At 45.2% G+C, this 25961-nt stretch overlaps 1 protein-coding gene and 1 pseudogene across 3 annotated transcripts in view; one reads left to right on the top strand and one right to left on the bottom strand.

Moving 5' to 3' along the window:
- Window positions 1-25961, top strand: part of DOCK1 (dedicator of cytokinesis 1) — a 542476-nt gene that overhangs the window by 130716 nt on the left and 385799 nt on the right. The window lies entirely within an intron of this gene.
- LOC111753221 (large ribosomal subunit protein uL6-like) lies at window positions 17733-18883 on the bottom strand (annotated as a pseudogene).

Raw genomic sequence — 25961 nt, 5'->3', positions numbered from 1 at the left:
CCAGGGCTCCTGTTTGTAATACCCAGGGACCATGAAATTGCAGAAGGAACGGTGCAATTTGCAGTTTGCTACCCACTGTAATTCCCTCAAAGAGCAAGAATCTTCCAAACGATTAGCTTCGAGCTTTCACTCAGTAGCTGTGTCAACTTTCACATCCATCCTGTAATGTTTTTAATGTATTTCTTCAGTAAACCACCTTATGGCTATTGTAAAAATGTTTCCAGAAAGTCATTTCCCACCTTCGAAGCTTTGCTATACGGTCTGGAACAGAGAAGGATGGTGTGTTCAGATGTGTCTCACAATCACCACGGCCCAGGGAACCGACGTAACCAAACATGAGTGAAGTCATCTTGGAGGCAGTACAGCTGTCTGGCAGAGCCCTTGGATTCTGCACTATAATTTCTCCATTTTTAACAAATGTGTTGTGAAAAATTGGTACTCTATGAAGGAAGCCATGTGGTGTGTATATTAAGAGTTTTAGGTAGATAATTTTGGCCACCTGATACTGCCAAAATTAGCAATGTGTTCAGTACATTCACGACTAACTCCAGTGACATTTTGGAAAAACAGACGTGTGTAGTGTAAAAATAGATAAAAATTGCAGGAAGTTTTAAGTAACCAGAAGTAATTTTGGATTTCCAAATATATTCTTACGCTGTTAAATTTGATTGGGTTGGCTTGTGTCTGCATACCTCCATCGAAGTCAAGTCACTTAGAGATGGGAGGTGTGGAAGACCTTTCCTGAGCGGGCGACCTTTCTTGAGCGGGCCTTTTCTCGTAAGACACAGTGAATTCAGTGATGCGCATACACGAATGCAAACTTTATCTGCAAGGCAGACGTGCTGGGATTTATATGAAGTGTCACCTCCCTCGCTGCTGATCTTGTATCACGTTATTTCTCACGAGGTGGTCTCTCAGCAGCTGAGGCTGTAGGATGCCTATGATGTGACCCTTGTTTTTATGTTGTTTAAACTCTTTTTCTTTAGTTTTTGTTCTGTTGAAAATAGAGGTAAGATTATGAATTGTTCTATATAGAGAAACAGCTCTTTGGGTTTCTTCAGGGTTAAATGTGGTGGCCCTTGCTGGGTGTTCTGAGTTTTGATGTGGTCTGTGTGTCCTTACGGTGACATGGGGGTCACCATGCCCTCTTGCCTCCAGGTCTTTTTCTGGGTCACCCGACATGGCTTCTCTGGAGCCCACAGTTCATAGTCCCTTTCCGAGAACTGAACCTACCACTCATGTCCACCTTGCGGGTGAGAGTCACCCAGAGGATTTTTTGCCTTAACGAAGGGACAGGAAAGAGGCGTTTTCGGTAAAAATTGAATGCGCCGTGAACAAGGTATCCTAAGTCGGGTTTTCAACACAGCCTTTTTCCATGTGTTTGAGGAACACATTTTTTTTTTACCATGGTCACTTAATTTAAGCATGCAGACCCTCAAGGAGCAGAATGCTTGGGCAAGTTTTCCTGTTCAGTGGGAGTGGGAGCTATGGTAGATGTGTGGACAAGGCCTTTGCTCTCTGCTCTGCCAGGCTGCCCTGTGGGTCACCCCATGTCCTTGGTTCCTGCTCTGGCCATCCAAATGGTTCTGGAGACTGACTGACCTCTGTGCCATATTATTCTTCTTTAGTTAATTCTCCCCAACCTCAGGCCTGAAGTCAGATCCTTTTTTCATTCCTTGTTGAAGTTATGTTAGGAGCCATGGTAGTGCAGTGGTTAAGCACTTGGCTGCTGACCGAAAGGTCTTTGGTTTGAACCCAGCAGCTGCTCTGCAGGAGGAAAGACCTGGTGATCTGCTTCCATAAAGATTGCGGCCTAGGAAACCCTATGGGGCAGTTCTCCTCTGTCGCTCGGGGTTGCTGTGACTCAGAATTGACTCAACGACAGAGAACAACATTATTGTTTTCAAATGAAGACAGTGACGCGTAGAGGCATTAAGGAACTTGGCCAAAGCCGCACAGCTAAGAAGGGTTAGAGCAATGATTTGAACCTAGGCTGCCCAGTTCCAGATCACGCTCGTTGGTTTGTTTCCTCTGGAGAGAGGGTTGCTAAGCACCAGCTCCCCATTTGTGTTCTAAACCAGGGCCGATTCCTGTCATTCACTCTGATGGACAACAGCTCTGTACCAGAAGCTTTGGGACTGTATATACATAGACATTATTTCCTTGAATAACTTTCCATTTTAGTTGATATGTTTATGCACATACATAAAGCACTTAAAAAACTTTGACAATATGCTTCCGCCCCGCCCCCCCAAGAGAAAAAAATCCGGATGAGTCCAAAAGGGAGTAATATCACTTAGATGGGGCTGGCTGTGCAGACTTCCTGGAGAAGGGATGTTGGGGATGGCCCGATTGTGTTGGCAGCACGTGGTTGTGTTTTGGGACAGCTTGTGGATTGCAATACCATTTTGGGGGTATTGTTGTTAGGTGCTTTCGACCTGCTTCAGACTCATAGCGACTCTGCACACGACAGAACAAAACACTGGTCTTGCGCCATCCTCACAATCCTTGTTATGCTTGAGCCCGCTGTTGGAGCCACTGTGTCAGCCCACCTTGTTGAGGGTCTTCCTCTCTTTTGCTGACTCTCTACTTTACCAAGCATATTGTCCTCCAGGGACTGGTCCCTCCTGATAACATGTCCAATGTATGTGAGATGTGGTTTTACCATCCTTGCTTCTTCTAAGGAGCATTTGGGCTGTACTTCTTCCAAAACAAATTTGTTCTTCTGGCAATCCATGCTGTGTTCAATATTCTTAGCCAACACCATAATTCAAAGGCATCAATTCTTTGATCTTCTTTATTCATTGAAAATGCCATGGCTTGGGTCAGATGCCCTGCCCTGCCCTGCCTTTGGGGCTTGGAGCTTTGCAATCAGCTATTGCAGGTGCTGACATTTCCACTCCATTCCATGAAACAAAATACTACCAACTCTGTGAAAGCTGTGCCTGTGACCTAAGTTGCTGCTTCATCTGGGACTAGGAATTCCAGAACTCTCTGTAGAGGGAGACGGTGAGTATGGTCCACAGTAAGAAGTAGTTTCTTACTCTGTGTCTGGGTGTTGTGTATATAAAGCTGAAAAATGTTTTGTGAACGTTCTAGCCATTATTCCATGCGATACGCTCTGACATTGGTTATTCTAGTCTGGTCTTTTTTCCATCTACTCTAGATTCATGTATTTCACTAAAAAAAAAATTCTGGTTAATGGGCACTAAATTTATTCCATGAATGGCTAATGGATCTCAACCGGCATTTGCAAAACACCACTCTTTGCCCCTTTTCTTGGTTCCTTGCACCGTGTCTTCAGCTTAGAATGAAGATATTATCATGAGTTTTCAGCATCTCTTCCACTGTCGTGTAAAGCCTCTGGCTCTGAGATAGTTTTCCCTACTGGCATGTGGATTGGACTGGGGTGAAGATTAATTGAATTTGGGGCCCCTGCAAGCTAAGCTCGGCACACAGAGCTGTGAGGATTTGTGTTCCTTCCAGGGGACCATTCCTCGGGAACAGGCATCCCTGCCTCTTTCCATTCCAACCATCTCATGGAGCCATTTCTGCCTGGCCTTCTCCGGAAGGAGCTATGTTGGAAATAAGCTATTTTGTAATCACAGTAAATATAGTCATCTGGTGATTTTTGCCCTCCATGGGGTACACATTTCATTTCCTTAAAAATGATATCCTGATCTGAAATGTACTGTTGTTTCTTGCCTTGTATTGTGCCCTAAATCCTTCTTTATCAGAACTTCTGGCTGCTTTTTGTTGGTTTGTTTATTCCAAGCTAGCATCCGGGGTACACACTGCCTCTCAATAATTTGTAAGCTTAGAATCTAAGCTTAGAATCTTATTGCCCCTGGGAAAGCCCCCTGAATGTGTTAGAGATGAAGATAAACAAGGCTCAGAAATCATATGTTTTCTGTGCTGATAAGACCACGAGTCTTGCTGAGTGATTTGACCCATCCTGGGCCTCACTTGTCATTGCAGCCCCCAACTCAGTCCTTCCTCCAAGGCCCTGGCTTTTCCTCTTTATATGCTGCGGTCAAAATTTCCAGAAAGATACCAAGCCTTATCGGTTTCATTCAGTTTTAAAGCAGAGCGTATATTTATTGTGTCCTTGCCTTCGGTTTTGAAAGTGCTATGTGATCATATTGGAAAGATGGAAACTACCAAGAAGTTCATTAAGAAAAATAGGAATCCCTTATCACCTTTCCTCCCAGAGTTTCCATTGTTGCCCACACATCTGTCAGTTTGTCATTGCTGTGGTGGTTTGTGTGTTGCTGTTGTGTTGGAAGCTATGCCACCAGTATTTCAAATACCAGCAAAGTCACCCATGGTGGACAGGTTTCAGCTGAGTTTCCAGACTAAGACAGACTAGGAAGATGGACTTGGCAGTCCACTTCTGAAAAGAATTAGCCTTGAAAACCTTAAATGAATAGCAATGGAACATTGTCTGATATAGTGCTAGAAGATGAGCCCGTCAGATTGGCAGGCACTCAGAATTCGACTGGAGAAGAGCTGCCTCCTCAAAGTAGAGTACACCTTAATGACGTGGATGGAGTCAAGCTTTTGGACCTTTATTTGCTGATGTGGCATGACTGAAAATGAGAAGAAACAGCTGTAAACATCCGTTAATATTAGAAACATGGAATGTATGAACTCATATGCAAATTCAAGTTGAAGCTGAAGAAAATTAGAACAAGTCTATGAGAGCCAAAGTACAACCTTGAGTATATCACACCTGAATTTGGAGACCTTCTCAAGAATAGATTTGATGCACTGAACACTAATGACTGAAGACCAGGCGAGTTGTGGAATGACATCAAGGATATCATACATGAAGAAAGCAAGAGGTCATTAAAAAAAGTGGGAAAAAAAGAAGAGACCAAAATGGATGCTGGAAGTGATTCTGAAACTTGCTCTTGTATGGAGAATAGGTAAAGCAAACTGAAGAAATGATGAAGTAAACAGAACATATCAAAGATATCAAAGGCAGCACGAGAAGACAAACTAAAGTATTATAACGAAATGTGCAAAGACCTGGAGTTAGAAAATCAAAAGGGAAGAACATACAGTTCAAGCTGAAAGAACTGAAGAAGATATTCAAACCTCGAGTTGCAATATTGAAGGATCCTACGGGAAATACATTAAACGACGCAGGAAGCACCCAAAGAAGATGGAAAGAAGACTCAGAGTAACTACCAAAAAGAATTGGCAGATGCTCAACCATTTGAGGAGGTAGTGTATGATCAAGAACCTGTGGTACTGAAGGAAGAAACCCAAGCTGCACTGAAGACATTCCTTAAAAACAAGGCTCCAGGAATTGATGGAATATCAATTGAGCTGCTTCAACAAACAGATGAAGTGCTGGAGGTGCTCACTCATCTATACCAAGAAATTTGGAATACAGCTACCTAGCCAACTGACTGCAGTAGATCCATATTTGTGCCATTCCCAAGAAAGGTGATCCAATAGAATGTGGTATTATTAAACAATATCATTACTGTCACACACAAGGAAAATTTTGTTGAAGATCGTTCAAATGTTGCAGCAGTGCATCGACGGAGAACTGGCGGAAGTTCCGGCTGGATTCAGAAGAGGTTGTGGAGTGAGAGATGTCACTGCCGATGTCAGATCTTGGCTGAAAGCAGAGAATACCGGAAGGATGTTGACGTGTGTTTTATTGACTATGCAAAGGCATTTGACTGTGTGGGTCACAACAAATTATGGCTAACATTTCAAAGACTGGGAATTCCAGAACACTCAATTGTGCTCATGAGGAACCTGTACATAGATCAAGAGGCAATGGTTCAAACAGAACAAGGGTATACTGTGTGATTTAAAATCAAGGAAGATGTGCATCAGGGTTGTATTCTTTCACCATAATTATTCAATTTGTATGCTGAGTAAAAATCCAAGAAGCTGGACCAACACTGTAGGACTAGCTGAGTGTGGGTTCTGGGCCATCTGTGTTGGGTGTGAGTGCCTGGACTTGCTTTCCCACCAGATTCCTGGTCCTGCCTTGTCATCCCACTTCTTCTCCACTTTGTGTGATTGAACTACTGAGCTGTAAGGTTGTACAGCTAGAGAGCCATTTGGTCTGTCTTAGAAGCTGTCTGCTTCCAACCTGTGTTTCTTTGGGACAGAATTGGTAGCCAAGTGGATAAGAAGAGAGCTCTGATGAATTCAAGTGCCTCAGCCCATATGAATCGGGACTCTGAGGGAACTGGCCAAAGGGATTGTGGACCTGCTGCTGTCCAGCCAGCAGTTTAAACAAATTGGGGAGCCTTTTGAAACAGAAAGTTTTACTGAGAGCAAGCCATCACATCTTTTCATTTTTTTGTCATGAAGCAGAGGGATGTGAGTAAGGATTAAGTGGATTGGATGGAGACCACTGAAGCCACATCATAAGTGTTGAGGGCAGACTTATTGAACCAGAACTTTGGGCAGCTGAGGACTGGCACTCAGGTGAAGCCAGCCGTGAAGGGAACAACGATATCAGCAGTAGGCTACGCCATCTGGAGAGTTCTTCTGCTGATACAGAGAGGAGAGGGTGGTCTCAGAGTTCAGGGAGTGAGGGAACCCAGTGAGGCTTGGAAAAACAAGAAGTCAGCGTGGATGTCACTGGTACCCAGACTGTGGTGGAGAAGGGCTGAAGAGGATGTGGCCCTGAGTCTGAGGCCCATGGTCAGCCTGGTACACAGGAGCTCAGGGTCAGCACATCCCAGACCTCAGTGTTCACGAGCCACCTGGAGGTCTTATTAACGTGCCGACCTGACTTAGCATGTCTGGACAGGATCCTGGAATTTTCCATTTCATATCAGCTCCCAGGCGATGCTGATGCTGTTGGACCCTGGCCAGGGACAGGGCATGATGGTTAACCTAGCGTAGAGATCACCTTGCTTGCCACATGAGCACCAGCAGGAGGGGAGGAAATGTGAGTCTGAGCTGGTGCAGCTGGTCTTCTCCAAGGCTGGCCTCACTTGAGTTGCCAGCCCCCAACTGCTCGATATTCTGGAGTATTCTGGTTTGACAAGTCTGCCCTCCACATGGACGATGAGAGACTTGGAAGTTACACAATAACTCATGGCTATGGCACTCCTGGATTGATTGGTAATCAGCATACCCTCCCCACCAAAAAAGAAAAACAAAGGTGAAGAAAATTTTGTGACTTGCTCTTAGCAAACCTTTCTTGCTCACAATACTCCCCAGTTTCTTTAAACTCCTTGCTGGTCTGTGGCTTCTAGATTCAGCAGGTGGTTACACAGTCTGGCCCAGAGACTTGAACCCACCAGGCACGATGGCTTCCAGATCCTACCAGGCCTAGAATTTGGAAAACATTTGCCGATCACTGGGTTTCTGGGATCTCTCTTCTGGCTGTGGTTCCTCAGGGAATTTCACAGTCTTCTTGGCTGCTTCCCTCGGGATTCTTCCCACATGGACAAGACTTTGAATCTAGAACTGCCTGCAAACCAAGAACCAAACCCATTGCTGTTAAGTTAATTCCAACTCATAGCGACCCTGGAGAACAGAGTAGAATTGCCCCATAGGGTTCCGAAAGCTGTAATCCTTACAGAAGCAGACTGACATATCTTTCTCCTGCGGAGCGGCTTGTGGGTTCGAACCTTTTGGTTACCAGCCAAGTGCTTAACCACTACACCTCTAGGGTCTCATAGAGACGCCTGGATGGATCCATCTGTTCCCTGGACCAGCTCTCCACCCCGACTTGTACTGTCCATAGGACGTATGGCAGCAGTAGCAGGAATGCCCTTTGTCTCCCTTCCTGCAGTCTGTTCAGTGACCCGGCCATTTGTACTGGATGCCCACCAGCTCTGGTGCGTGCGTGAGAACCTTTGTAGTTCCAGCATAGAGACTTTTCATTTTCCTGCCTTCTTATTGTTATATCACAAGCACCTTTCCGTATTAAAACATAGCTACAGTTATACTGTAGCCCTGGTGGCATGGTGGTTAAGAGCTTGGCTGCTAACCAAAAGGTCGGCAGTTTGAATCCACTGGCGACTTCTTGGAAACCCTATGAGGCAGTTCTACTCTGTCCTACTGGGTCGCTATGAGTTGGAATCAACTCCACAACAATGGGTTCTTTTTTTTTTTTTGGTATAATTGTACTTGTAAATGGTTGTATGTCAAGTCAGAACGGGCGCCTGAGTTGAAGTCACTTTTTTTTTTTTTTTAAATATAATTCTTATTGTGCTTTAAGTGAAAGGTTACAGATCAAGTCAGTCTCTCACACAAAAACCCATATACACCTTGCTACACACTCCCAATTACTCTGCCCCTAATGAGACAGCCTGCTCCCTCCCTCCACTCTCTCTTTTTGTGTCCATTTCGCCAGCTTCTAACCCCCTCCATCCTCTCATCTCCCCTCCAGGCAGGAGATGCCAACATAGTCTCAAGTGTCCACCTGATCCAAGAAGCTCACTCCTCACCAGCATCCCTCCCCAACCCATCGTCCAGTCCAATCCATGTCTGAAGAGTTGGCTTTGGGAATGGTTCCTGTCCTGAGCCAACAGAAGGTCTGGGGGCCATGACCACCGGGGTCCTTCTAGTCTCAGTCAGACCATTAAGTCTGGTCTTATGAGAATTTGGGGTCTGCATCCCACTGCTCTCCTGCTCCCTCAGGGGTTCTCTGTTGTGTTCCCTGTCAGGGAAGTCATCAGTTGTAGCTGGGCACCATCTAGTTCTTCTGGTCTCAGGATGATGTAGTCTCTGGTTCATGTGGCCCTCTCTGTCTCTTGTGCTCGTAATCACCTTGTGTCCTTGATGTTCTTCATTCTCCTTTGATCCAGGTGGGTTGAGACCAATTGATGCATCTTAGATGGCCGTTTGCTAGCATTTAAGACCCCAGACGCCACTCTTCAAAGTGGGATGCAGAAGGTTTTGTTAATAGATTTTATTATGCCAATTGACTTTGATGTCCCCTGAAACCATGGTCCCCAGACCCCTGCCCCTGCTACGCTGGCCTTGGAAGCATTCAGTTTATTCAGGAAACTTCTTTGCTTTTGGTTTAGTCCAATTGTGCTGACCTCCTCTGTATTGTGTGCTGTCTTTCCCTTCTCCTAAAGTAGTTCTTATCTACTAACTAATTAGTGGATGCCCCTCTCCCACCCTCCCTCCCTCCCCCCTCTTGTAACCACAAAAGAATGTTTTCTTCTCAAACTATTTCTCAAGTTCTTAAAATAGTGGTGGTATACAATATTTGTCTTTTTGCAACTGACAAATTTCACTCAGCATAATGCCTTCCAGGTTCCTCCATGTTATGAAATGTTTCACAGATTCCTCACTGTTCTTTATCAATGTGTAGTATTCCATTGTGTGAATATACCATAATTTATTTATCTATTCATCCGTTGATGGGAACTTTGGTTGCCCGAGCTTATTCTTATTGGTTTTCCTTTGCAGGTGACTTTTCATTTATCCCTCCCTGATCTTATAATTCTATCTTGGTTTTGGCAAACTTGATTATAATATGTCTTGGTGACTTTCTTTTAAGATCTACCTTATGTGGAGTTCGATGAGCATCTTGGATAGATATCTTCTCATCTTTCACAATATCAGGGAAGTTTTCTGCAACAAATCTTTAACAATTTTCTCTGTATTTTCTGTTATCCCTCCCTGTTCTGGTACTCCAATCACTCGTAGGTTATTTCTCTTAATAGAGTCCCACATGATTCTTAAGATTTCTTCATTTTTTTTAATTCTTTTATCTGGTTTTTCTTCAAATATGTTAGTGCCAAGTGATTTATCTTCGAGTTCAGAAATTCTAGCTTCTACTTGCTTAGTTCTGCTCCTCTGACTTTCTACTGAGTTATCTAATTCTGTAATTTTATTGTTAATCTTCTGAATTTCTGATTGCTGTCTGTCTATGGATTTTTCTAGCTTATTAAACTTTTCATTACGTTCCTGAATAATCTTTCTAATTTCTGCAGCTGCTTTATCTGTGTGTTCCTTGGCTTGTTCTGTGTATTGCCTCATTTCCTTCCTGATGTCTTGAAGGGTTCTGTATATTAAACTTTTATATTCTGCATCTGGTAATTCCAGGAATGCACTTTCATCTAGAAGATCCCTGGATTCTTTGTTCTGAGAGCCTGTTGAGGTGGTCATGGTCTGTTTCTTTATGTGACTTGATATTGACTGTTGTCTCTGAGCCATCTATAAGTTACTGTATTTAGTTTATGCTTGCTTACTGTGTTGTAGCTTCTTGCTTTATTTTGTTTTGGTATACCCCTATGGGTTACTCGAGTGAGCTAGCTTGATTATTTTCACCTTTGGAGCTCTGGTGTCCTGTCCCCAGCTGGCTAGAGCTTTTATCAGGTATATCAGTCTAGGAGTCCATTCAGTTTTCTTGTGTGAATTCAGCTCAGGTTTCCAGGTAGCTGATATCAAGTGTGTGGTACAGGCTCTGTCCTACAGTCTTAGAGGGGCAAGGGTGATTGGTGTATATACCCATATCTGATTGCAGCAGGGGGTCACGCTCTAAACAAGGCAGGGGGCTGAGAATCGACCCCCAAGTGCCTCTGTGGAAAATGCATCTCTGTTCCCTAGAGTGTCCTGGTGGGTGCGTTCTGCAGATGGACCGTGGGCACCCAAAGTTTTTGGTTGTATGGACTAGGAGGCACCAGTTATCTTTGGACCCCTGTCGCAGGTGGCTGGGTGACCTGAGTGGAGCTACCAGCCCTTAGGTCTGTGTTGTGGGTAGGTGAGGACTTTGTTTAATAGGCAAAGCAATGTCAAACGTCAAACACCGACCTCTCCACTGCACAGCTGAAATGGTTGGAGTTTGCCAACAAGGGCATATTCTCCCGAAATAGGCCCACAAAGGTCCATGCAGAAGGGAAAGGTGCTCAAGGTCCATGGATGGGTTCCGCCTGGACAGGAGCCGCTTCTGTCCTGAGTTCCCCTGGTTCATGGAGCTAGCAAATTATCTTTTCCCCCCAGTTGCAAATTTTTTCCTTCCCCAAGGGTGGGAGGATGGCTCTAGGTGCTCACCAGGGTCTATCTCAGGTCCAGGGATTCAGCTGCTGAAACCGCCTTGGGGGTGGAGGGGGACGCGTTAAAATATACGCAAGTAGTTAGCTTTTGCCAAGAGCGCGCCGTTCTCCTCAGGTTCCAGAGGTCTGAGTGGGCTGTGTGGCTGCTGCTCCTCCCTGAGAAACTGCAGCAGTACGCTAGGACTAGCCTGCTGCCGCCGCCACCGCTGCTCCAGGGTTGTCTAAGCTTGCCTTTGATGCTCAGGGCTCCCAGCTTGTCACAAGTATACTCGTTTCACTTGTTTTTTCACGTCTTTTTTGTAGAGAGGGCTCTACGGAACCGTCAGCCTATTCCGCCATCTTGGCTCTGCCCCGGAATCACTTTTTATATTGCCAAAAACAAGGATTTTGCCTTTAGCATTTTAAAACTTGCATGAACAATTTCATTGGTAAGTCGTGGATGGCACTGACCTTTCCCGTTAGCTGTGACCGGCTTTGTCTATGCTGGTCACCCTGGTGTTTCTGCCTGTGTCAAAATTGGGAAAGCTTTAGTTGGGGAAACTCTGGTGGCGTAGTGGTTATGAACTATGGCAGCTAACCAAAACCTCGTCAGCTGGAATCCGCCAGGCGCTCCTTAGAAACTCTATGGGGCAGTTCTATTCCATCCTGTAGTGTCGCTATGAGCTGGAATTGACTCAACGGCAATGGGTTTGATTTTTTTTTTTTTTTTTTGGTTTAGGTGGGGATGCAGAATTCCAGGCCCTTCGTTGCCATCTCATGTGCCACCCCTGTGAATGAGACTCCCTAGTGAAAAAACACTCCTTGGGCCACGTGGCTTCACTGCACAGAAGTGGGGAGTGGTTTCCTGACCGTGGCTTTCAGAGCTCTCCCTCCCACGTCCACAGCCCTCCCACATCTAGGACATCAGCCTCGGGCCCCATCCTGCCAACAGGCATGATGAGGTCCTGCTGTTTTCCCTTCCTCTGTCAGGATTTATGGAGTACCTCCTGGGATAGTGAGCAGGCCTTGAGAATGGCTTTATGCTTATCACCTCATTTTTATATTTCTATTCATTTAAAAAAATTATTCAATAATACGTACCTTCTGTTGTGTGCCAGGCACTGTGCTAGGGATACCATGAATAATATTGATATGATATCTGTTCTCATGGTGACTACCTTGGCATGAGCTATAGACAGATGATCCACAGATAATCACACGCATGTGTATATGACTGTAGGTGTTAATCAGTGATTTTAAGGACATCACAAACTTAAATGTAGTTGATTCTTATTTTGTGCTGTAGCTGTGTTTTATAACGTTGCCGCCAACATTGAGTCAGCAAATACTGAACCGTTGCTCTCTCTAGGGGAATACAGGATAGGCTCCTGAGATTCTCCAGTGATGACATTTTCGTCAGCTGATCAATGTATAACCTTGTTGTAGGAGTGTTTCTAAGGAGCCCTTGTGGCACAACAGTTAAGTGCTCAGCTGCTTACTGAATGGTTGGCTGTTTGAACCAACCAGTGGCCCTGCAGGAGAAAGATGTGGCAGGTAGCTTCCATAAAGATTAAAGCCTAGGAAACCCTGTGGGGCAGTTCTACTTTGTCATATGGGGCTGCTAGGAGTCGGCATTGACTCAATGGCACCCAACAGCAACAACAGGGGTGTTTCTGTTTAAAAGCACTTTATTTAACATACACTGTTGATTCATTAGCAGTGAACTCATGGCAAACAGCACAGTAAATTCTGAGAAGGAGAATGGAGAGGCAGGCCTGGGAGTGTCAGACAGAGCTCCTTGGGCTGTGTTCAGGGTCAGCAGAAGCCCCTGAGAGGGCTGGGTCTAATTTAGCTTTCCAAAGGGTCATCGTGGCTGCTGTCTGCAGAATGGACCGGAGCGGTTGAGAGAGGGAGCAGGGGTGAACGGTTGTCAGAGGATCCAGAGAGAAGGCTGTACGGGTGGGGAAGACCAGGGCTTGTTGAGCTTCAGCACTGTGGATTCACGGAGCTGGATGGGTTTTGGTTGTGGGGGGCTGTCTGGCGTACCACAGTAAGTTTTTCTCCATCTCTGGCCTCTACTCACTGGATGCTAGTAGCACCTCCATGTTTCCACGTATTGTCAATGTCCCCTGGGGAGCAGAAGCGGCCCCCGTTGAGAACTGCTGGGCGACAGTATTGGTGGTAGAATTTTGAGAGAGGGATGAGTACCTTTTCAGGTGTATCCTACAGGCTGTGGTGGTGAATCTGATATGGGAGGTGAGGAAGAGGAAGGGATAACCTCAGGCCATGGTGGTGGATCTGATGTGGGAGGCGAGGAACAGGAAGGGATAACCTACAGGCCGTGGTGGTGGATCTGATATGGGAGGTGAGGAAGAGGAAGGGATAACCTGCAGGCCATGGTGGTGGGTCTGATGTGGGAGGTGAGGAACAGGAAGGGAGGTGTTATGGTCATCTGCCCAATCTTTGGCCTAAGCATCTGCATGGATGGCGGTGCCATGGAGAAGTGGGTGAAGACTAGATATGGGTAAACACTGAAGGCAGGGATTCTCCTTCTGAGACCTTGCTGCAAAGTATCTCCTGGGAGCTGCTGAGTTAGTAATTCTGCCCTACTCAGTCATGGGATACTTGCACATTTTGGAGACCCTACTTAAGTGTATCCACCTTCCACTTCTAACCATTTTGTTGTGATATTATGGTGACAGTTATTGTTGTTAGCAGCTGCTGAGTTGTCCATGACTCATGGTGATCCCAAGCACAATGGAACGAAACACTGCTTGGTCCTGTGCCATTCCCAGGACCAGTTGCGAATCAGATCATTGTGATACATAGGGTTTTCATTGGCTGATTTTTTGGAAGTGTATTGCCTGGACTTTCTTTCTAGTCCATCTCAGTCTGGAAGCTCCACTGAAACATATTCACCGTCATAGCAACGCACAAGCCTACACTGACTCTGGAGACTGTAGTTGAGGTTACATTGGTCAGGAGTCAAACCCTGTTCTCCCGCATGGAAAGCGAGGATTCTTCCACCGAACCACCAATGCCTGTCATCTACATAGCCATTTTTTGAAGATTGGGTTCTTCTTTTCTTTTTTGGGCAGTGTCCTGTTCAGGCCCTTTGTTGGGTGTTTTCCACATGGAGTCTACTTAGTTAGTGCTGTTGATTGGTTGTACAGATGTAGAGCCAGCCCGACTGGATGTTTGGTTACATAAATCAGTGGGGAAAATGCCAGACCCAGGCTGCCATATGGCTCAGAGAGAACTTATCTGCTGTTTGGGTCCAGCTGGAGTGTGGAGCCTGAAATAATCCTAATCCTGTACATTTGCACCGTTCTGCACTCGGCAGAGCCTTTCAGTGCAGGCCATCTCTTGTGATCCCCCTGGCACCACTACAGTTGTCATCAAAAGCAATAATGAAAAAGCTTTCTAAAAGGATGGGCAGAGAGCGTAATCCTACAAAGTCCATGTGTTTTAATAGCTGAGTCATTGATAGAAACATTTATACCTTGTGTGCACTGGCTTATCTCTGAGATTTTCAATGGGCTCCGAAAGCAGCTGGTTGAGCCCATTGGAGCCCCATCTGAGAGAATGAGGTGTAGGGAAGATTCTGGGATTGATTGCAGGCCAGCCTAGAGCAGGGTCTTCTGAGAGAACCAAAGGCACAAGGGCCACAGATATTCCAGTGCACCTCCGTTCTGGAATAACATTTATAAGTGGCATTTGCTGTAGGTTCTTGTAGATTCTTATTTGGAGTTTCTATAGCCTTGAGGCCTCATTTGATTGAGATTGCAAAAGCCCAACTCAAATTAGCTTTAGAAAGAACGAAGATAGCCCATCCACGTAATGGGGGAATTCAAGGCATGAGTCAGGCATGGCTGTGTCCAGGGGGTAGACCACCCTCCTATCTGCTCAGGTTTCCTCTTATGTCTTCATTCCTAGTTCCCTCTCTCTTCGTGGGGGAAATGGCACCGGAAGCTATAGGCTTACATTTTCTTTGGTAATCTTGGATGACCAGAGGGACTGTCTGTCTTTTAGAGGCCACTCCAGTCCTCAGCAAAAAGCAAACAAACAAAAAACTCTTAGGGTTTTTTCTGAGCTTCTGGTAAAGGTGATGGGAAAATTTGGAAACGGATCATGGTAGTGGTTGGCCAACATGATAAAAATAACTAATGTCACTCAATTGTACATGTGAAGAATGTAGAAATGGCAAAAACTTCTTAAATACATTCAGTAAAACCTGTGAATGCTGGAACCTGTGTAAGGTGGAAACCTGTCAGAGAAGGAAAATTCAAATATTTTCCACTAATAGAGAGCGATAGAAAAGTGGTTAAGACTGCTCCCTGTCAAAGGTGGAAAACTTGCGAGACTCGGAAAAACAAGGCAGTCCCATTGAGTTCCAGTTCTCACAGGTGTCACTGTATTTGTTGTTGTTGTGTGTTGTTGAGTCAGTTCCGACTCTTAACGACCCTGCGTACCACAGAATGAAACACTGGCCAGTCCTGCACCATCCTTACAATTGTTGTTATGCTTGAGCCCATTGTTGCAGCCACTGTGTCAGTCCACCTTGTTGAGGGTCTTCCTCTTTTCCACTGTCCTGTACTTACTGTATTTACCACAATTAAAAAAAAGAACCCCTATCCACTGCATGTGTGACAAGCCCGTCCCTGAAAGCCAAAGACCTGGGAAGCTGAGAACAGGAGGAGCAGCTTTGAGATACAGGGAGTGGAAAGAGAAGAGAGCAAGGCTGCAGGAGGGCTGATGTGACATTTGCAAATGTAGCTGAAGCCAGTGCAGCTCTGGGGCTTTGTGAAATGGTTTCTGCAAGGATTCTTTGGGCCTGTCTGTGGGGCTGACGGAAAGGGTAGTTAAAGTCTTCATTTAGGATTGGCATTCCAGCTGGAATGCCAAGTAGCCCAAGCCAAGGATTGAGAACGGGAGACCAGACATTAAATATGCCAGGACGAATTTTATTGAGAAGCACACCTGACAGTGCCTTACCTTGAGCCAGCGTCAAAAAGGAATACTTCATACACAAGTTAAAACAACCGTCAACTCTATCAACAGGGTTCCATCGAATCATTACAAAATTTTATTAAAGCTGCTTTGCAGAAATTTTTTACAGAATAAATTATTTTTGTGGGTGTGTTGATGATATCATGGAGTTCTGAGCAGTAGGATTTCAAACACATCCACATAGTTACATCAGGAAGTGTGGGAGTTGGGGGTGGGAGAGGTCACATCCAGGGCTTTTTGGGGATTTTCCCAGCCACAGAGTGAGCGGGCCCTAGAGGGGCAAACCCTTAGGTGTCTGTGCATGAGTCCGTGGCATTTCCTCTGCCGTCCCCACATCAGACTTTAAATTTGCACATTACGCTGGCTTTATTTAGAATCCTGTGCCAGGCAATATCATTTTGATGAGAAGTTGAGCAGTATTATTCTTCATGAACTGTGAATGTGACACTTTTATAATTCAAGTAGAATTATTTTTCCCTTGGGAAATCCTATACATTCAACATGGTAGATTGAATTAAGGGAGAGGTAAGGAAAGAAGATGGGGGGCCATAGAAGTTGTGTATCTTATTAAAACAAAGCAGGCTTCCTTCCTGCTTTGTAACCTTTAGATACAGTGATTTGTTGTCAGAGAAGCTAATTTTTTTAATCATACATCTTCCTCTCTGTCTAGTTAAATGATTAAGGAAGAATAACAGTCCTTATCGCCTGATTAGGTAAAACATAACAAATGTGCAATTAATTTTTGAAAAGGATCATCTCACAGAATTCCAAGAAGCAGACGTTTTGATACTAAACCTTTTACTGAAGAGTAAATGCAAACTAGAACCAAACCAAACCACTTGCCATCGAGTCGATTCTGACTCATAGTGACCCTATAGGACAGAGTAGAACCGCCCCCTAGGGTTTCCAAGGAGCAGATCGCTGAGCCTTCTTCCCTCGGAGACCTTTTGGTTAGCAGCCAAGTGCTCAACTACTGTGCCATCACGGTTCTTTGAAGAGTAACTGCAGAGGTAGAGGTTCATGTTTGAGAAGTTAGATGACCACCAAGTTCTTTCTTTCTTTTAATTGATTCGTTTTATATTTTGATGGAAAAAAACAATATGCGTCTTGCCAGTTGATATGTCCAGCTGTCCATCTGTGATAGTTGTTGAGTCTGTGGATGGGTTCCCTTCAGGACTTCCACCTAGCCATCACCTAGCTGGTTTATGTGGTCTAACAGCTGAGCCCTTTCTGCCTCTGTCGTCTGCCAAGTAGACTGCACACAGAACGAAGCAGTGGTTTGGCAGAACTGTAGGTTAACTTCTTGTTATTGTTGTTTACTGCCCTTGAGTCGATTCTGACTCATGGTGACCCCATGTGTTACAGAGTGGAACTCCTGCATAGGGCTTTCTTGGCTGTAATCTTTATAGAAATAGATTGCCAGGCCTTTTCTTCCATGGCGCCATTGACTGGGTTTGAACTGCCAACCTTTCGCTTACTAGCTGAGTGCAAACTGTGCCATCCAAGGCACAAACTCCATGTTATACCAATTTTTTCATTGACATGTCCCGTTTATGCATGTCTAGTATGTGACTGCCCAGTGTTGGCTCCCACAGGGCTGCCCCCTCCCTGCTGCACCCAGAGGTGCTGTGGGGCAGAGGTGGCTCTGGGGGCAGAGGTGCTGTGGGGTCAGAGACACCATGGGGGCAGAGGTGGCCGTGGGGGCAGAGGTGGCTGTGGGGGCAGTGGTGGCTGTGAGGGCAGTGGTGGCCGTGGGGGCAGTGGTGGCCGTGGGCGCTATGTACTCTTTGTACACCATTATTAAAATTGTGCCTGTCACAGAACTTGAAACAGAACATGCACAGAGGGCTGTTTTTAAAATGTAATTTACATTTCCTTATTGTGTTTGCTTCTTAAAGGCAGGTAGTAAAAAAGAAAAAACTATTGTAAGATGCCTGCTATCCTTGTTTTTAAGTGTCCTGGCTTGCTGAATTAAAGCAGCTGAATTTGATACAAGCTCAATGTCATTTCCTTCAAGAGTTAACTCATCTTTCTGGGCTTGAGATACTGAACCAGCAATACCCGGCCTCATCCAAACCCTGTGGATGTATTTTTCACCCAAGACGTTTCAGATTTCAACAAGAGATCCACCCTCCTGAATAATGCAGTGAGCATACACAGACCCCAGCTTGTAGCGGAAGCCCATGTAACACCCTTGACCATGTTCTGTACGTGACTACAGGTAGTGCCAAGTGTAGCCAGTTCCTTTCTATTTCCCCACCATTCATCAATGCCAGGCCTCTTCTTTTTCTTTCCAAGGAGACTGAGTTCTACATTGATATGTTTGAAGTCCCTCTGCAAGTTTTGTCTGGGGCCCTTCACAATAACTGTGCTACCATCGAGAGTGATGTCAACATTTTCTGGAACATCAACAGTCTGGCTGCTGAGAATGGTCTTCATTCTCGAGGTAGTTGGGGCAAAGTGCAATACAAATATTTTTAATTGAAAAAAGCTTTTGGGGAAAATTGCAAGTCTCCTTTCAGAGCTTTGTGGTACTTGCAGCGGGACCTCTTTCTCGAAGTGCGTGGCTGTGGTGCCCCTCCTGGTGGCTATGCTAGTCTGACCCGGGAGGCTGCTAGGGTGAGGCATGGACTGCCCTTTGCCCCCCAGCTGATGTACTTCAATGAGCTGAAGAGATGAGGAAGCGTCAGTACTACGTCTGGAACATGTGCAGTCGTTTTCTGTGTATGCTAGTCATCTTCAGTGGAGAACGTGACGTATCCGGAGTCTTGTATCTGACGCAGAGGTGATGCTGCCGTCTGCCTTCCGTGTTTCATAGCTCTCCTTTCCTCTGGGATCCGGTCAGCTTTTCAGCTGGCCCTGTACTCCTCTGACGTTCCATGTGGACTGGCTTAGTCTCCTCAGCTGCCGTCACAAAATACCACAAAGTGAATGTCTTTAAAGAACAGAAATTTATAGTCTCACAGTTCTGGGAGCTAGGAGTCTGTATGTGTCTGTCTCCCTGTCTGTTCTTTTTATAAGATGCTGCTCAGAAGGAATTAGGACCCAACCTACTCCAGTATGACCTTATTAATTTAAGTGATAACAGAAGAAAAACCCCATTTTTAAACGAAGTTGCTTTTGTTGGTAAAGGAGTTAGAACTTCATATCTTTTTAGGGGACACAATTCTATCCATAAGACACCAAGCTCTCTGGGTCACAGAGTCTCCCTCATGGCAGGGTGAGAGAGCAACGGATCAGGAGACTTGAGATCCGGTCCTTTCCTCTCAAATACCTCATCCAGAAAATACGTGGATGCTATATTATTGAGGGCTCTGGTGGGGCAGTGGCTAAGCACTTGGCTGCTAACTGAAATGTTGGTGGTTCAAGCACACCAGCTAGCTGGCCAGCAGGAGAAAGATGTAGCAATCTGCTTCCGTAAAGATGACAGCCTTTGAAACCCTATGGAGCAGTTCTGCTTTGCCCTGTAGGGTCGCTATGAGTCAGAATCCACTCAACAGTAACCGGTATGGGTATTATTGGGGGCATAGTGATTTATTAAGACAGCTACTTTATTAAGACAGCTACCTGGCCAACTGACTGGAAGAGATCCATGTTTATGCATATTCCCAAGAAAGGTGATTGAACCGAACGCGGATATTATCAAACAATATCATTAATATCACACACAAGTAAAATTTTGCTGAAGACCATTCAAAAGCAGCTACAGCAGGATATCAACAGGGAGCTGACAGATATTCAGGCCGGATTCAGAAGAGGACATGGAACCAGGGATATCACTGCTGATGTCAGATGGATCCTGGCTGAAATCAGAGAATAGCAGAAGGATGTTTACCTGTGTTTTATTGACTATGCAAAGGCATTTGACTGTGTGGATCATAACAAATTGTGGATAACATTTCAAAGACTAGGAATTCCAGAACACTTAATTGTGCTCATGAGGAACCTGTACATAGATCAAGAGGCAGTTGTTTGGACAGAACAAGATGATACTGAGTGGTTTAAAGTCAGGAAAGGTGTGCGTCAGGGTTGTATTCTTTCACCATACCTATTCGATCTGTGTGCTGAGCAAATAATCCAAGAAGCTGGACTATACAAAGAAGAATGGGGCATCAGGATTGGAGGAAGACTCATTAACAACCTGCATTATGCAGATGACAGAACCTTGCTTGCTGAAATTGAAGAGGACTTGAAACACTTACTGATGAAGATCAAAGACCATAGCCTTCAGTCATAAAAAAACAAAAACCCTCACGACTGGACCAATAAGCCACATCATGATAAATGGAGAAAAGATTCAAGTTGTCAAGGATTTCATTTTACTTGGATCCACCATCAACAGCCATGGAAGCAGCAGTCAAGAAATCCAAAGACACATTAAACCAAAAAAACCAAACCCAGTGCCATTGAGTCAATTCCGACTGACAGCGACCCTATAGGACAGAGTATAACTGCCCCATAGAGTTTCCAAGGAGTGCCTGGTGGATTGGAACTGCTGACCTTTTGGTTAGCAGCCATAGCATTTAACCACTACGCCACCAGGGTTTCCAAAGACACGTTGAATTGGGCAAATCTGCTGCAAAGGACCTCTTTAAAGTGTTGAAAAGCAAAGATGTCACCTTGAAGACTAAGGTGTGCCTGACCCAAGCCATGGTATTTTCAATCAACGGGGTTTTTTTTTTTTTTTAATCATATGCATGTGAAAACTGGACAATGAATAAGGAAAACCGAAAAAGAATTGATACCTCTGAATTGTGGTGTTGGTGAAGACTATTGAATATACCATGGATTGCCAGGAGAACGAATAAATCTTTCTTGGAAGAAGTACAGCCGTAATGCTCAGAAGCAAGAATGGCGAGACTGCATCTTACATTCTTTGGACTTGTTGTTAGGAGGGGTCAGTCCCTGGAGAAGGACATCATGCTTGGTAAAGTACAGGGTCAGCAGAAAAGAGGAAGACCTCAGTGAGATGGATTGACACAGTGGCTGCAGTGGTGAGCTCAGGCATATCAATGATTGTAAGGATGGCACAGGACCAGGCAGTGTTTCGTTCTGTGGTACATGGGGTCGCTATGAGTCGGACCCGACTTGTCGGCACCTAACAACAACAACAACAACGACGACAGCGATTTATAATTATGATCCCTTCAGTGGACAGACCCCTTTATCATTACGAAGCACCTTCTACATCTCCACTTATGATTCTTCCCTTACAGTCTGCTTCTTTTGATACTGCTCAGGCTGTACCAGCCTCCTCTTGGTTAGTGTCTGAGTGGAATATCTTCTTCATCTTTTTACAGAATATTTTTTTAACCCAATATGACAATATTTCTGTTTTATTTGGAGCAATTATGCACTTAACTTTTTTTTGGTTAATAATGTCTTTATCAAAAAGCTGAGTATTTATAAATTAGCCTCAGGAACGTTAAATTGCTGGATGATGTATTTGCAGCGAGACGCACAGGCGTGAAGTGTACCGTTCAGTGTGGACAAATGTTCGTGCTCATACAACGCACTTCTCCACTGAGATACCGTTCCATCACCAGGCCCCACACAAAGCTCTTCTCTTCCCTCTTCTCTGGAATCTGGGCCTCATGTGTCCCAGCTGCCTCAGTAGCTCTTGTGCCTTCAGATGGAAATTTTTCACTCCACTGGGTATCCTTGTTCTCTTTCACAAAATAAAGAAAAAGATTTGGACTGTGTTCTGAGGTTGCCTACTAGTTTTGCCTGCTTTTATCTTCTTTCTAGAAACTAAACGGCCACCTCTTTAAAACAGACAGCGAACATCAAAGGAATCCTTGCATGTGCTCAGAAGGACAAAATGGCACCATTTGCTTGCACTGCAAAGTAATTTTTTTAAGTGTGTGTAGAGATGGATTTTTGAAAGAAATCTATTGAGTATGTCATGCAGCAGTCAATCTTTTATGAGGGCTGCGTCTTTGGGTTTGAAACTAATCCTGGCTACCCAAATTAGCAAGTCAGTGTGTGATATTTAAAGTCTTCTCTCTAGCTTATTATTTTGACACTGTGTTAAGTTCATCGTTTGCAAAGTCTCATTCACACTCCACTTATTCATAATTTGAGATAATTAATATAGTACCTGGGTTGTCACTCACCTCTTTCCACTATGAAAATCAGAGTTTACTAGACAAATACGTATCACGAGCAGGATTAAGTCATTGATGACATGTTTATACTTCCTAAGAGAGTACAGTCTTTTCAGGCACTGCAGAATATACTAGTCCTTCTTTCTACCAGGTCCCCTACCAAGGAGTTTAGAGCTGATGAACTCTGTCCCCCTCTGGCTCAGAAATTCTGACTTCTTCCCAGTATCTTGCTAAGATGGGTTGTTAATTTCCTTAGAAAACTTGAAAGTAATAGCATTTCATCTTTTGAAAATTTATCATTCTTAATTCAGACTTTTCACTCCCTCCCCCTACAACTCCTGGGTTTTGATTGATGTTTGCTTTTGTATTATAATTTAATATTCAACCTTCCTGAGATATCCTTCACTGCTGCCATATCTGGTGTTGTTGAGATAGCCTAGTCGGGGTGTTCTGGTTTTTTTCTGGCACCCCTGGCTTCAGAAAAAAAAAAAAATTTTTTTTTTTTCTGGCTTATGACATTTCCCACAGCTGAACATATACATTCTTTCTTGAGAAGATAGCTAGCTAGCTAGCTAGCTAGCTAGATAGATAGATGATAGACAGAGAGACAGACAGATTGGATGGATGGATGGATGGATGGATGGATGGATGGATGGATGGATGGATGGATGGATGGATGGATGGATGGATGGATGATAGGGAGGCAGGCAGGCAGACAAATAGGCAGCTAGACAGACAGACAGATAAAAAGAAAGGCAGGCAAGCAGGGAGGCCGACAGGCAGGCAGATAGATAAAAAAAATAGCTGCCATTAAATCAGCCACGGGTCATGGTGACCTTATGTACAACAGAATGACATGTTGCTTGGTCCTGTATCATTCTCACGATCACTGGCATGTTCAAGTCCATCATTGCAGCTGTTGTGCCAGTCTATCTCACTGAGTGTCTCCCTCACCCTTGTTGGTACCCTGCTTCACAAAACATGATGTCCCCATCAGCGATTGATCCCTCCTGAGGATGTGGCCCAAGCAAGTGAGTTGGACGTTATTCTGTTGTGATCCACAGGGTTTTCATTGGCTAATTTTTGGAAGTTGATCGCCAGGCCTTTCTGTCTTAGCCTAAAAGCTCCACTGAAACTTGCCCACCCTGGGTGACCCTGCTGGGATTTGAAATACCAAGCCCTAAATGTGTACAAAAAATAGTGCATCATGGTTTAGACTGAGTGGGCCTCTACCAGCCTATCGTCTATGCTTGTTGTTGTTGTTAGGGGCCATCGAGTTGATTCTGATTCATAGGGACCTCATGTGACAGAATAGAACTGCCCCATAGGATTTTCTCGGCTGTAATCTAGAAGCAGATCACCAGGTCTTTCTCCCGCAGAGCCATGGGGAGGGTTTGAACCCTCAACCTTTTGGTGAGCAGCCGAGCACTTAACGACTGTACCACCAGGGCACCCTTCTTTAATGCTAGGCTATTATAAATTCCTTTATGTATTCTGTGTTTGAATTTGGACTTCCCTACTCAGTAATTTAATATTTTTTAAGTGATACTTTTAGTCTTTTATTTGTCACGAGCTGGGGTAGAGGTAGCCAGCCTGCAATTTCCCTCTCCCTGCTCTTGCTTTCCTGGTTTCTGTAATTGTTTTCATAACCTCTTTAAAGTCTGGTGTGATCTCAGTCGCGACCTTTGTGATCCTCCAAGGTAGTTAAATGAGGTTTGCTATCTCTATGAATTAAATATGTCACCTCTATTTGAAGTGCTCCTGAACCCTAGGGTGCTGTGTTTTGGTGAAATAAATACTACTTTCAGAGAATTCAAAACCACGCACTTATTTTTCCTTTTATTAAGAGGCATAATGACTTTATTAGACATTTAGCTGTCAGCTGCCGTTCACCGTCTTGGAAGAAGTGTCTGCTGGCAGTGTTGCTGTCTGTGGCTGACAGTTCTTGCTTATTGATTTGCACTCGTGTGTACCCTGAGCCCTGGTGGCATAGCGGTTAAAGCACTTAACCGTGAACCATAAAGATAGGCGATTCGAACTCACCAGCCACTCCTCAGGAGGAAGATGTGGCGGTCTGCTTCCAGAAAGATTTACAGCCTTGGAAACTATTTGGGGCAGTTCTACTCTGTCCTATAGGGTCGCTATGAGTTGGAATCAACTTGACAACAGTGGGTTTTTTGTGCCCTGAGTGTGGGGCTTGTTCGCTTGTTTGAGACTTACTGTCTTTGGGAGCAGACAGTGTCCCTCACACTGTGGGCCATTTCCTTGGCCCTCCGGTCTGAGAATGTGGCTGTTCACTGTGTGCTCCCCCACATCAAGTCAAACTCAAAGTGTCTCTGTGTTTACTGGCTCTGCCCTGTCTTCATCTCTTCCTCTGGGCCCTGTACTGTCATGTGGAAGTAGCTTTGGTTGCTATCCCTCAAGCCACAGCAGCCTCACTTGCCACAAGCCTCCTGGCCTCACTCCAAGACTGGGGAACAAATGCCCCATTTCCTGATTCAGAGTGTTAGGCAGCCTTCAGTTTTACGATCTGCTGAGGACAACCAGAATCGTGGTTCATCATGAGTTCCTTTTAAAGTCAGTGACATTGAGGTATAGTCCACATTTAAAAATGCCGTTTGAAGCATTGTGTTGTTAGGTGCTGTTGGGTCACTCACAACTCATAGCGACCCTGCGTGACAGAGAACTGCACCATAGGGTTTTTAGGTTGTAATCTTTACAGGAGCAGATTGCCAGATCTTTATCCTGCAGAGCCACTAGGTAGGTTCGAATCACCAGCCTCTCGGTGAGGAGCTGAGTGCTTAACCATTGCACCACCAGGGTTCCTATATGAAACATCTAGAATAGGCAAGGAGCCCCGGTGGTGCAGTGGCTAAAAGCTTACCTGCTAACCAAAAGGTCAGCAGTTCAAACCCAGCAGCCCCTTCTTGGAAACCCTGTGGGGCTGTTTTACTCTGTCCTGTAGGGTCACTCTGAGTGGGAATTGACTCAATGGCAGTGGATTTGGGAATTTTGGGTTTAGGCCAGCACCCTGGGACTTTTATAGAATGGCCCTATGCAGGAAAGCAGTGGGCCTGAAGAGTGAATGAGAGCCCCCTCTCTTGGTCTCGGCTTCCCTGGGATCCGTCCTGTGGCTGCGCCTTTTCCTTTGTGTTAGTTGTACTTTTTCTCCCATCTCTGAGGACTGCCGACCCCTCAGGCCAAACAAGGTTACTTGTAGTACAGGAAGGGGTGTTCTCAGCGGGAACTATTTCTGCACCCAGGAAAGACAGCCTGCCTCTCTCAGGTTTTCTGCTCCTACTTCAGTTAATTGGGGACGTGTAGTTGAAGTCCTTGGTGGCTCTGGGAACTGCTTTCTGTCCTGCCCTGTCTGGGCTGCAGTTGATTCGGGAGGCAGGTGGAGGCTTAACTGGGAGGAGAAGTGACAGTGATGGTATGGCAGGAGGGAAGTGCCCTGGGGCCTCTGTACCTGCGTGCCATGCAATGCTCCTCCCAGCCGGCTCTGAGCTCCTCAGCCTTATTCTTCCCCGGCCTCTCCTCTGCCCCCTGCTTATGTCCACATGCTGCACGCCACTGGGGCTGCTTCCTCTGCCCCTGAGTTGGCTTTTTCAGTAAGAGCTGAATAAGCCTCAAGCAAATTGATGGCATAGCAATTTAAGGTGCCGTGACTCTTCTTTTAAAGACCAGTCCTGCTGTCCGTTTTCACCAGATGCCCGCTCCCCACTCCCCGTGGACATGCATGCCTTAATCCACCAAGCTCTGCAGGTTGCTGTAAACGCCAGGCAGAAAGGGAGTGTGGCAGTGCCAGGATCAGTGCAGAAGCCCTGTGTCCGTAAGGAGCAGACAGGAGCAGCCCTGCATGCAC

This window comes from Loxodonta africana, chromosome 16 (assembly GCF_030014295.1).
Source record: "Loxodonta africana isolate mLoxAfr1 chromosome 16, mLoxAfr1.hap2, whole genome shotgun sequence".
NCBI classification, from domain to species: Eukaryota; Metazoa; Chordata; class Mammalia; order Proboscidea; family Elephantidae; genus Loxodonta; species Loxodonta africana.
The sequence above is the reverse complement of the archived record's forward strand: the minus strand, read 5'-3'. Positions and strand labels throughout refer to the sequence as shown.